This window comes from Protopterus annectens, chromosome 7.part0, assembly GCF_019279795.1.
Source record: "Protopterus annectens isolate FY-2018-M chromosome 7.part0, PAN1.0, whole genome shotgun sequence".
In the NCBI taxonomy this organism is placed as follows: domain Eukaryota; kingdom Metazoa; phylum Chordata; order Ceratodontiformes; family Protopteridae; genus Protopterus; species Protopterus annectens.
Window position 1 is genome coordinate 1,365,582,087 of NC_056739.1, and position 14,294 is coordinate 1,365,596,380.

Consider the following 14,294-nt stretch of genomic DNA (forward strand, 5'->3'; position numbering starts at 1 on the left):
CATTAGTCAGTAAGTGTAATTCACCACCTTTCCTTCAACAGCGACTACATTTAGAAGGGATTAAGAAGGACACAGTTAGACTTTCAGTCAAACTCAAGGACGTACCTGACATTCAGGGACAGTTGAGTGGTATGGACAATACGCTAGCCATTGCAACTGTCCTGATTAGGGGACCTTCTCATGTTGTAGGTGTCTGTACTGGTTGCTTGTTACAGGTCTTGTATACCTGACACATTGATATGTCATATGTAGTAGCATAAGCAACTATACTGCTGCTAGACTACGCTTTGATTTGCTCTGATATGTATATTTCTGTACTATGCATGGCTGTAAGTATGTTCTGCCCTGGTACATCTGACAGTTCTACAGAGCAGGTTCCACTTTGGCCGTTCAGACTGGTGGCGGCCCTATAGACCCTATATGTAGAGCTATCACATGTGTCGAGGCAACACATACCCACAGCATACCTCTCAACTGTTCCTGATTTTCAGGGCCGTCCCTGATTTTGACTCAAATTTTAACTCTGTCCCTCTTAATCCCTCCTAAAACTAGTGAAGTTTGGAGGACAGGTGGTGAATTACACTTCATGAATAATGACAATAATTAAGAGTTACAAACTTCTTTTACTTCAGAAAATGTGTATCAATTCATATGCTCTGATTCTGTCAATGTTTCCAGTTAATAGCTCTAATATTTGAAATGTGTCCCTGATTGTCCTTGTGTTTTCTTGACTTGTCCATGATTCTGTTGAAATTTGTCCCCAATTGGTTGAGAGGTCTGACCCACAGCCAATAGTACATGGACGACCTCCACGGTTTGCATACGTTAAGGTTATTCATGTAGTATTATAATTGATTAATACTGTTTCCTATTACATGTAGCTGTTACTGATACAACAAATTGATGTCTGGCATCACTACACACATTATATAGTCTCCATTCCTGAACTCACAGACCATGTGCCATAACTGTCGTTTTGCAAGACACAACTGCCCAGACAGGTGTGTCCCTCGCAGGCATACGTGTGTTTAACCTCTTCTATTATGCTATCATCTACCTGAGGTGGTCAGCAATTTATGCACTTTCTGTCAGCAGCAGAACTCACATACCAATGGGTGTGAGTGAACACTGTATCAGGAACAATGCATAACACCCTGTGGGACACATTTAGATGATTGGTTCTATTAACCAGACACATTCACAGTCACAGAACATATGTATTCATTCACGTTTGTCGAGGTACATGCCGCTTATGACTCATACATGTTGTCATCTGTTATTACCTGTATTCCACCACCTGTTCACCTAATATCAGTAGTTCTGGCAGTGTTTAGTTGGACTTTGTTACATTCTGATACATAACTATGGACGTCCATGCTAATCAGGTACACGGCACTGATATGGTCGCTATGTATTCCCCGATGGTTTACAAACTATCAGGTAGATGTGCTCTTCAGGTTTGGGAGGTGTAAGCGTATGCTATGCCCACATAGGAATATTAATAACTTCCACTGGGCGGGCCTACTACATCTCTGCCAACCAGCACTTGCACACTTAAGCCCATTAATGCATACCCATAGTCCACCTACCTGGCACCCGTCTACAGCAGTCATGACAAATACTTACTGCGAGCGCAGCTGGGGTATGAGCACACCCCTACACATTGCACACTCTCCCCATCTCGGGACACATGTCGTACATTTTGTCAACCCATGTATTATCACACTTGCACAACCTACTGTTCCATGTACACCTACATCCTGCTCTTAATAATGTCAGAAGATTCTTTCATACCCTGCATTTTTGGGGTCCTGCAAGGGACACCGTTATCCATGTTTAAAGTGTAGACCTTGCAGAATTCTCCCACTGGTCCTTTCCTACCAGTGTTTTGGACAGCGGCAGTGTATTGCTCTGTATTGCTTGTCTGTATCTCTGTCCGGCCTAGCTGGGTGATGTGGGGGGTACATCATTTCTTTATTGGACCTCCCAGTCACAAATGTCCGGGCTGTAAATATGTTACCCCTAATTGCTGTGAAGTAACCTATTTATGTGAATGTGTATATCTACACTGACATATAGTTTGTTTTGTGTGTATGTGCATATATCACTACCTGTTGTTTGTGTATATATATATATATATATATATATATCTGTAGTATATCCTTGTGTGTGTGTGTGTGTGTATATATATATATATATATATATATATATATATATATATATATATATATATATATATATATATCTATATTCATGGGTTCATAGGTTCATAGGTTCATACTAGGCTATCTGCCCTAGGACATTTATAAGCCTAGCCAGAGTGTGTATGGCTTTCACCACCCATTTTAAATTAATTTTGCTATGCCCTTTTTCGAGGTTAGTATACTGTGCCTCTGACTAACAGTGACACAGAAGTGATACCCGGGGTAAACCTATGATCTCCCATCCACTCATCAAGATTCCTCTTGAAGAGAGTCAATGAGGGACTCTGCCTAACCTGGACTGGGATTTTATTCCAGAGTGAAGGGAGCCTCTGGGTTATGAATCTGTCCCTCCAGCATGTCCTATTTATTTCAGTACTGAGGTTTAAGTCCCTCAAGCGTGTAGCTCGATGGGATTTGGATTTTCTGAGGTGCAGCATGTCAATTAATTCCGGGTTGGACATGGCTTTGTCAGGCACAGATCGCCTCTGAGCAGGCGGTATGCCACTGAGTAGAGCTGGAGTTTCTTTAACTGGGCAGCATATGGCATCTGTTTGAGCCCCTTGATCCTCTTGGTGAAGTACTTTTGGGGTCTTTCCAGTTGCTGCAGTTGTCTGGTAAGGTACATCCCAAAAGGGGCATTGTACTCAATTATGGGCCTGATGAGGGATGAGTAAAGAGGCACGATGACCTCCCCTGATCTAGATGTGAATTCCTTCATGATTAGGTGGGCTATATAAAATGTTTTTCTAACCACTTTGGCCACATGGTTGTCAAATGAGAGATTGCTATCCACTTGGGTCCCCAGGTCCCTAATTACTTCTTCTGTACTTAATGGATTACCACCTATGTGGTAATTTGTGGGAACTTTGTTTTTGACAAAGGGGATGACTATACACTTTTTGGCATTTAGCTTGAGGCCATGGCTCTGGCACCAGTTGTCTGTTTCTATGAGGCCCTTTTGGAGGATGCTTGTGTCGGCTGGAGAGTCTATTATGGCACCCAGTTTGCAGTCATCTGCGAACTTGGTCAGCCACAGTCCTTCCATGTTGGCCTGTACCTCCGAGAAATATATACTGAACAAGAGAGGTCCCAAGACTAAGCCTTGTGGGACACCACTTGTAACTGGTTTGGAGTCTGACATGGCTCCAGCTATTCTAACCAGGTGGGTTCTGTCCTTGAGCCAGTTTGCAACCCATCTAGTGACATAGGGGTTTATATTTAAGCTGGTGAGCTTATCTATGATGCCCGAGTGGGGTATTGTATCGAAGGCTTTTGCGAGGTCCAGGTAGGCTGTGTGGACCACCTTCCCCTTGTCAATGGCCTTGGTGACTGCTTCAAAGAAATCGACCAGGTTTAAGAGGCAGGATCTGCCCTTAACAAAGCCGAACTGGGTAGAATCCAGTGTCTGTAGGTCCCCAATATCTTTATTTATAAGGTCCATGATGATCCTTTCCATTGCTTTGCAGACCAAGCTAGTGAGACTTATGGGACGATAGTTTCCAGGATCCGTTGAGGCACCACGTTTGTGGAGAGGGACCACTGTTGCTGTACACCACTCTTTGGGTACATATCCTGTAGTAAGGCTGAGATTGAACAGTAGTTTTAGGTTTGGGGTTAGCTCTTCTTGGAGTTCATGTAGGACGCAGCGCAGGACACCGTCTGGTCCCATTGATGCTGTGTTTCTTGCTTTGGAGAGGGCAGCTCTTACCTGAGCATCTGAGATGTCAGGGGGGCAGCACTCTGCTGGGATAGATATTAGCCCTTTTGGTGAGGGGTGGGGGAGTTTGCGCTGAACCTGTCAGCTAGGATGTTGGCAATGTCTGTGGGTTCGGTGTATTTTTTGTCATTTTGGACTAATTCTGAGCATATCTGGGAATTCCCATCCAGGTTCCTAACATAACTAAAGAAAGCCTTGTGATTATCCTTAGTGTCCTGTGCAATTTTTCTCTCGAAGCTGGCCTTAGACGATTTTATGAGTGCCCGTAGTTTTTTGCTAATACTGATTAGAGATGCCTTCCCTTTTGGGGGTTTTGCTCTGTCATGTAGTAGCTTCCTCCTTCTATTGTATAGTTTGTTTATGGCTGGGGTCCACCGGACAGGACATCTTCCTTTGGAGGATTGGGTCTTGGTTTTATTTGGGATTGCATGATCCATGCATTCCTGAAGGTGTTCATAGAATGCGTTTATAAAGGATTTTGTGGTCTAAGCCGTATTATCCACAGGCCCGGGGGTTTTGAAGGATTCCACCTCGGTTTTGAGGAGTGTAAAATTTGCTTTAGAGAAGTTTTTCACTGTGGTTTTCTGAGCATGGGGTGAGGTGGGGATGTGAATATCCAGTGAGATTAGTTTATGGTCTGATCTTACCAGTGAGGGATACACTTCTGGTCTGGAGCATAGAGTCCCCATGTTGGTGATGAACAGGTCCAGTATGTTTTCCCCTTTTGTGGGAGTGGTAACAAGTTGTTCCATAGCATTTGAGTTTATAAATTCTAGGAACCTTTGGGCTAGAGTATTGGAGCTAGAGTAATGCTCTCAGTCTATGGTTGGGTAGTTGAAGTCACCCAATATAATGGTGTTTGGAGAGAGACCTTCATATTTTCCAGTGTTCTCAGGAAGGCCGAGTGGGGTTCCTGGGTTTGGGAGGGTGGTCTGTAGCAGGCTATAAACTGGAAGGCAGTTTTACCCACTGTTAGTTGCACATGGATAGTCTCTGATGCTTCGTGCTGTGCCACCAACCTGGAGGTGTGGGTATCTTTGACAAATATTGATACTCCCCCTCCTTTTGTGGTTCGGTCCAAGTTTTGGGGCCGAAAAGCATGGTATGAGGTATAACCTGGTAGTGCTGGGGTACTCTCTAGAGCCTTGAACCAGGTTTCTGTTACTGCACAGATATCGATGTTCTCCATGCTAAGGAGAGTTTCGAGTGTGTGCATCTTGAGGTTTAGACTTCTGGCATTGAGTAGCATTACTCTTAGTTTCTTATCCCTTGTGATACCTATGGAGGTGGGTTTGTCTTTTGAGCCTTGCCTAAAAAGGCACTATGGGGGTAGCAAGAGCCTTTGCCAATATCCGAAAGCCCAGGGGTGACAGGTGCAAATCATCCCTAGTGAAGCATCATGGCTTGTCGAGCATGTCATCCCAGGCTGACAGGCATTGGATCCCCTTTGAATTACACCAATACTTAAGCCAATTGTTGAAATTGATAATCTTGTCTTCATACTGTGGCATCATTCTTGGTGAGGGTAAGATGCTACTCAAGGTCAGGGTCATACTGGCCTGGGCTACATGCTCAGAGAGCTCCTCTATGTCTCTTTTCATGTAGTCCAGGGAGGTACGTCTCAGGTCATTCACACCAGCATGGACAATGACTGAGTCATATTTGTACTTGCCTTGGAGTGACCTGAGTGCTTGTGTTATGTGGCGGATCCTAGCGCCCGATAGGCAGCTCACCGTGACCTTCTCCTTGTTCAGCCTGGTGAGCGGGACGTCAGTGTGCCTGATGATAGAGTCACCTATTACAAGTGTATCAGGTGTGTTGTTTAGCCTTAAGGGCTGTGACTGTTCGGCACACTGGCTTTGTTAGCTATGTGTTGCACGTGTTTTGTTTTGGGGTCGCAGTTGCTTGGGTGTCTGCTTTGGAGGTCTCTGCTGCTTAGGCAGATTTTTATTTAGAGCCTCCTAGTATGTTTTTGTGTGTTTATGTGTTTGGTTTGCTGTCGTGGTAGGTTTATGTGAGACTGGAATTTTAGTGAGCGTGGTTTTCTTCTCCTCCTGACTGGTTACGCCAGTACTGAGTTGAGAGAGCTTAGCCTCCAGTTTGGCTATATGGTTGCATCTCTCACATGTGTTGGAATTTGTTGGGAGGAGGAGAGGGTTGTATATGTACATTAGGCAGTTGTAACATTGCCTCAAGATTCCCAGGTTCACCAGCTGGACTGGAGAGGAGATTGACAACTGACCTTTGGACATGCTAGAATAGTATTGGGAATTCCTTTATAATTGAAAAAAAGGGCCAATGGGGAACAAGTTACTCAAGGGGAGTTTGTGAGGGTGTAGTGATTTAAATTTTTTAGTGCTGACTTATATAATTGCTTTAGTGAGCAAGTGCTAGGCTTTAGCGTAGGAATAAGGTGTTTATTATGAGAATTAGATCAGTTCCAAGGCTCAAACCCAAATAAGCGGCGCTGCTCGATGCCGCGCTATGCACAAAATCATGCAAAACTGCGCTACAGCGGGTTTTATACAGGCGGACTTGAAAGAGCTAGAAATTGGCCCAAAACAGCCAACAGACTACCAGATTCCTGCACTGGGAACACTCCTCCAGGGACAGATAGGCAGCTCCAAGCTCCCCACTGCCACTGGTGAACAAAGAAGCCTCCCTCTATCCAAGAAAGGAAATGGCAACACAGGAACTTTCCAAAAGTCCAGAATACAGCAAAGCCTGTATTTGGACTACTCTAGGTCAGGAAAGATGGGAAACAAGAATAACTTTTTTTTTTTCTTTTTTGCAACAAACAGCAGGAAATTGCAATAAATATGTAACACAGGCTAGTGCACTTGAGTGTGTAGCCTCAACAAGTAAATGCAACAAACAGGACAAACTTTAAAAGTGCAGGTGCAAAAACAACTTTAGACAGTTTAAAACAGTTCAAGAAGCAGAAATATTTGCAGTTTAGCTAGATCGGACAGTCGCCCAGGTAGTAGCAGGAAAAACACTTTTATCAGGTTAGCAGTCACTCTTTTAGCCTCTCTGCTGCTAGCACCACTCTGCAGGACCACGAGGAGCTTGGCTGAGTAGTAACAAGTGCAAAAACCTCGCCAAAGCGAGTTTTATACAGGGGGATTTGAAAGAGCTAGAAATTGGCCCAAAATGGCCAATAGACTACCAGATTCTTGTGCTGGGAACACTCCTCCAGGGATAGATAGGCTGCTCTAAGCTCCCCACTGCCACTGGTGAACAAAGAAGCCTCCCTTAACCCAAGAAAGGAAATGGCAACAAAGGAACTTTCCAAAAGTCCAGAATACAGCAAAGCCTGTATTTGGACTACTCTAGGTTAGGAAAGACGGGAAACAAGGATAATTTATTTTTTTTATTTATTTATTTTTTTTGCAACAAACAGCAGGAAAATGCAATAAATATTTAACACAGGCTAGCGCACTTGAGTGTGTAGCCTCAACAGGTAAATGCAACAAACAGAACAAACTTTAAAAGTGCAGGTGCAAAAACAACTTTAAACAGTTTAAAACAGTTCAAGAAGCAGAAATACTTGCAGTTTAGCTAGATCGGACAGTCACCCAGATAGTAGCAGGAAAAAAAACACTTTTATCAGGTTAGCAGTCGCTCTTTTGGCCTCTCTGCTGCTAGCACCACTCTGCCAGACTAAAAGGAGCTTGGCTGAGTAGTAACAAGTGCAAAAACCTCGCCAAAGCGGGTTTTATACAGGGGGACTTGAAAGAGCTAGAAATTGGCCCAAAACGGCCAATAGACTATCAGATTCTTGTGCTGGGAACACTCCTCCAGGGATAGATAGGCTGCTCTAAGTTCCCCACTGCCACCGGTGAACAAAGAAACCTCCCTCTATCCAAGAAAGGAAATGGGCAACACAGGAACTTTCCAAAAGTCCAGAATACAGCAAAGTCTGTATTTGGACTACTCTAGGTCAGGAAAGATGGGAAACAAGGATAATTTTTTTTTGTTTATATATATATATATATATATATATATATATATATATATATATATATCCGTATGGATATATATGTGTATGTAAATTAATATAGCTATGTGTATATATACGTTTTTATCTATATATACATCTGTGTGTCTGTTAACCTATACATTTCCCAAACATGGACAGTTACACATGCGTATTGGTTTTATCCCTGCTTCAACAGCATACTATTGCCTTAGTCATTCTGACACCGACACTTCACTCCGGTGAACTTGTGCTCAGTATATTGCACGTTATGCAATGGACAGATGTTGCACGTTTTTCATGTCTGGGGTGCCGCTGCTACTGGGTTGTGATAGTGTAATTCGGCATATTCCTCATATGCGCAGCCTATTTTTCCTGTTTGTTTCGGTACACATTCATATTATTACTGTTGACAGGATGTGTGTTTGTGTTACTGTGACTGTACATCGACAAACTGTTGTCTTCATGTAGTTGTGTCTTTCTGCTTTTCCCGGTTTCGGGTTGTCACAGTAGAACTCCGTTCTGCTCATGGGTGGCTTATAGGTTTTACATGCCAGGCTGCCAGACCTGATACACAACATCCGACAACGATACGCCCATTCATGCATGTCTCCACGCAAACGACGCTCTATCTGGGAATCGCACCTATGTACTAGCTGACCTCCACGCGCCGCTCCATTGCACCCAGCACAACATACCCTATCACTCCTGTGTCCATACTCGCATATCCATAGTTTCTCCTGGACGCCCGTGTTGAGATTCCCCACATAACAGCCATTATACACCTGATATTGCAGCCATGACACACCTTTACACATTGCCCTCTCATGAGCTTTGGGGCCCTACACACATTTTGTTCTGCCTCGTGTATTCACAGGCTCACCATCCATTCATATTTGCACATACGTGCCTTTCTTGGTGTTATGGAGTACGAACGATTTGTGGGTTACAAGTGTAGGTGGCTGCAACATGTCCTACATTCCATCTATTTACAATGTTGACGTAGCACTTCAACAATGTTATGGCCACTGGTATAGCCCTGCCTCTGGTGTGGAGAGCGGTGCTCTACTCACACTTGTGCAGCTTTATGTGACATACACTACGAGAACTTCATAATTCCTAACTTGCTCTGGATTCCCTTCACAACCCTTAGGTTTGCTTTTGTCTGTCAGCGTTCCTAACATATCTATCTATCTATATGTATATATATATATATATATATATATATATATATATATATATATATATATATATATATATACATATAAATGTGGATATATATATATATGTGTGTGTGTATGTATATATATATATATATATATATATATATATATATATATATATATTGATAAATATGTAGATATATAATTGCATATTTCTGTTATGTCTGTGGATATTTATCTATACACACATCTATCTAACTATATATATATATATATATATATATATATATATATATATATATATATATATATATATATATATATATATATATATATATATATATATGAAAGTCACAGCTGTAGAAGACAACATACATTTGCTATGCTAATAGCTGCATACACCCACGCAGGCCCACTTGCATCTACTTATTCTGAGTTACATATGTTTACAAGCACGTCTTTAGGATTACATGTGCCTTATTCCTTATGACAGTACCACTTTGATGGAATCCGGTTAACAGAGCCATGCGAACGCGGTCACCTTTACATGTATAAATGTTGGCTTTACAGCACAGAGGCATTCATTACACAATTAATATTTGCTATAGTCGTACTTGGACCGGGAATGCCTTTACGTTGGGTGGATGCTATAACCACTACACTATTGGTGTTCTGGCTCATTTATATGTATCTAATAAAACAGGAACAAACCACTTGCTGACAAACAGGATAAACGCCCAGTGCTCCAGAAAAACTTAAATAATATTAATGAAACCAAAAGGAGCACCTAGGCTGATGCAGAGTCACAAGTAGAAATGAAAGGCAAAATCCTCAGGTTAAAATCCAAATGAAAGGCAAAATCCTCAGGTTAAAATCCAACTTTAATTCCACTGCAGGTCAGATAAGCGCTTTCAATCATTCATTTGAGCTTCATCAGATCATGTAACAAAGACCTTCAAGTACATAGGCTACATTTATACAGTTAAAACATCTCCTATTGGCTGCTTCTTGTTACATATTCATGAGTTAATCTAAGCTTAAAGATATATGCACATATAAACATGCTAAGATGTATAAAATGACAAAGTGAATATAAAAAACATATAAAAACTCTCCATGAACACTCAAGATGCTCTAATAAATATGTATATATAAATATATATATCAAAAGAAAATATGTTCCATCATTTATTATAAAATCTACAAACATTCCTCCGTTTGTTTAACATAGGTTTAATGGAGGCTCTCTCATTGAGACCTAAACCCCTATCTGCTCTCAGTCTAACTATCCACATACTCTCCTTACTCTCAGTATGGTTCCTGATGTCACCTCCTCGTATACTGGGTTTAATATTCTCAAGAGCTCTAAATAGGAAATAATGTTCAGGACCTGCTTGGGCTACGTGCTTAGCTAAGGCATTGTGAGGTGAAGCCTTCCTAATGTGGTAAAGATGTTCTCTTATCCTGTCTTTAAAATGACGATTGGTTTTGCCAACATAAAATGCATCACATATTTGGCACACTGCCAAATAAACTATATGAGTAGTATCACAGGTAGCTACAGCACGTATGCTAAAGTTAGTGTGCATGTCAGGATGTTCAAAAAATGGACTGGGGTCAAGAGAATTACAATAATTACAGCGTCCACATGGTTTTGTGTGTTCAAGAGGCATTGACCATTCACCCCTTTTTGAATAACATAACATTCTCCTTAAATTTAATTTGTTCCTATATAAAAAAGAGGGTTTAGTCCCCACAAGTTTACCGATGGTGTCATCAGTACAGAGAATAGGCCAGTGTTTCGTAATAATATTCTTGATTGCCGGACAATCAGTACTATATGGTAAAGAAACCCTTACATGAGTTGATCTCTCATCTCTACCATTGTCTATTGTAATGGATCCACCAGTAATAACTGGTCCAAAATAAGGGGCTGCTCTGTTCAGTCTAAGTTTATTGACAACTAAGAGGTTGGACTCAATCTCTTGTGAGCTATAGTCCCGTTCTTCTAGCCTTATCTTGAGGTCACTCACTTCATTTAGGAAGCCTTCTTCTGTGGCATTTAGCCTAGAGGTTCTCATCCCCTGGCCTCTAATGATATTCTTAAAAATATGCTGTGGGTGCATACTATCACGCTGTAATAGAGTATTAAAATAGCAAGGTTTCCTATAGACACCTGTATTAATCAAACCACATGCTAACTTTTCTATATACAAGTCAAGAAATTCTATCTTCTCTCTAGAGTGATTCATACTGAAGGTTAAATAGCCAGTGAGGTTGTTCAATATAGTATGGAACACAAACAAATCATCAACACTGCCTCTCCATAAAACAAAAACATCATCCACAAACGTCTATAAACGTTACATGTTGTTTAAACATTTCTAAATTAAAGAGACTCTCAAATTCCCAAAATGCAAAACATGTTTGCATAGCTGTTGGCACAAGGTGTGCCCATGGCCACCTCGCTGTTGGTAAAACTTGTTGTCATAGGTGAAAAGATTGTTATTCAAAATGAGTTCAAGGAAATGTACAATGAGGTCTACTTTAACTGATGTATATTCGCTATGTAAGAGTAGATACTCAGTGATATAAATCAGGCCTATATTATTTGGTAACACAGTAAACAAGGACTTGATGTCAAACGTTACAAAAATCAAGTTATCAACGTCACAAATGCCACCTAAGCAGTCATATAAATCTGTTAAAAACTGTTTGGAATCTTTCAGTACAACTTTGTTCTTATTTAATATAGGTCGCAAATGTTTCTCAACATAGACAGAAAGGTTTTCAGTGATCCAACCCTGACCAGACACTATGGGTCTCATTGGTGGGTCAATGGAGTCTTTGTGAATCTTAGGTAACCCATGTATTGTTGGTACAAGTGGATTCTTAACAAAGAGATAGTCAAACAATTCTTGATCCAAGATATCACCTTTCAACATATCTAATAACATATTGTTTACGTGACTAATAGTGGCTTGCACTATTTGTTCGTTAACTTGTAAATAGAAATCATCTTCCAAGAGTTTAATCATGGCATCATGATATTTGCTAGTGTCCATAACTACTATCCGACCACCTTTATCAGCTGGCTTGATGGTTATGGACTGTAATGACTGGAGTTTAAGTAAGCTAGTCTGCTCCCCTCTAGTCAAATTACCATTCTTCCTATATTTCTTTAGAGAAAAATATTCAAACAAATCATCCTCAGTTAGTTTCAAATATGCCTCAACTAACGGATGATTAGGTGGGACAAAGTTGCTAAGCTTCTTAAACTTTGGTGGTCTAGTAACGTTATTGTCTGTCAATTCACTATCAGTTTTATCATGAAATAGCAGTTTAAGCATAAGATTTCGACAGAAAAGTCTCATGTCTACTACAGTGTCCGTAAAGTTACTGTGTGCACTTGGTATAAAGTTTAGGCCTTTACATAATAATTTCTCATCACATTCAGTCAACAAATATCCTGAGATGTTATGTATCATAGAATCTGCTGGTATCAAAATTTCAGCTGTATCTAATTTACTTTGTTCTTCCACATCTTCTTTATTGTCTGATGTGGTACATACTCTTCTGATAATTTGCGTTTCTGTCTCCCCTGCTCATAGAGCGTCCCTTGTTATATTCTTGTCCTTCGGACTGGGAGGAAAGGAGCTCACTTACTACTCCTGTAGTGATGGTGGTATGTACTTTGTGAGGTAACTTGGATCTCACTATGCCGTCATCTACTGACAACCTCTTATTGATCGGTCCCTTCACAACATGTACTGCTGGATATAAGTTAGTTCTGTCTGCAATATTATTCACAGTAGTAGGCTGACTAACTTTATTATTTGTATTAATAGAGCTAGATCCACTCTCACTATGTAAAATAGTAATTACATCATCAGTATCATTGGAAGTAGTAGTGTTATTAATGTTAGCTATATTTTGTACCCTATTACTAGGCGATACATTGTTATGTACACAGTTAGTAATATCCACAGCTTCACAAGCATTATTAACAACATTAACATCTTCAGAACCAGTACTAGGTTCGGAACTCAGTTGTCTAACACTAGTATAGTCATTAGGTTTAATGGTAGCACTATAATGTCCATGTTTAGGCCAAACAAAGACTTGTCCTAAATTAAAATCTCTGTGATCTCTAATTATCTTGCTTCTCTTCTGTTGGAGAAGTTTCGCCTAAGGCTGATATTCCATCCAACAGGCTTTCAAATAGTGGTTCTATTACAGTACTTGGGAAACAAGAAAAAATTCTCTTCTGTTGTTTCTTAATGTTATTAATGAGTTTCTCCTCTTCAGAGGCAAAAAAGTCAATAAGTAACTCCATGTACTGTTTGCTTACCTCCAAGTTCAGGCGCTGCCACCTTGAAAGCAACTCTGGATAATGTTCCCCCTGATTGGGCATGTTTAATATACGTAATCCTCTCGGTACAATTTTTGTGTCCAAACAATAACGAAAATGCAAGCGCTGTGTTTGCAAACGTTTCAAATGTGCAAAGTCTTTCTCTAGACTGGAATCCGGTTAACAGAGCCATGCGAACGCGGTCACCTTTACATGTATAAATGTTGGCTTTACAGCACAGAGGCATTCATTACACAATTAATATTTGCTATAGTCGTACTTGGACCGGGAATGCCTTTACGTTGGGTGGATGCTATAACCACTACACTATTGGTGTTCTGGCTCATTTATATGTATACCCATGGTTCATAGCTACTCTGACATACGCATCACCACTTCCCTTACACAGCAGGCATCTATTTTCCTGCTGGGAAAAACCGCAGTACTACAGTTAGGACATTCCCTGTTTCCTACTGCTCTGGACCCGTGCTGCAAGTCTACTCACTCCAAGGATATTCATAACTCCTACGCTTATAGTCTTCGCACATACTCGTGTTTGATTGTCAGGGTTTTCAAGTGCTGGTCCGGGTTTAGGCTTGGCCAACTAGTGACTAGCACTGCCCTGGCACTGTTCAAAGATCAGACGTAGCACATGGACAGAGTTAGTCCAGAGTTTAACATTCTACCAGTGTTTACAGATGCAGGTGTTTGGGCACCTCTGACCACATTATTGGGTTGGAACTACATAATTTAGGGTGGGCAGTGGTTCTACAACATAATGCATGTTGGGGGGAGTGGTTTCCCTTCCCATTTGAGTATTTCATTCATTTATACATACAATGAATATTATTCTGGATATCTGTTACGACTTCACTACAGA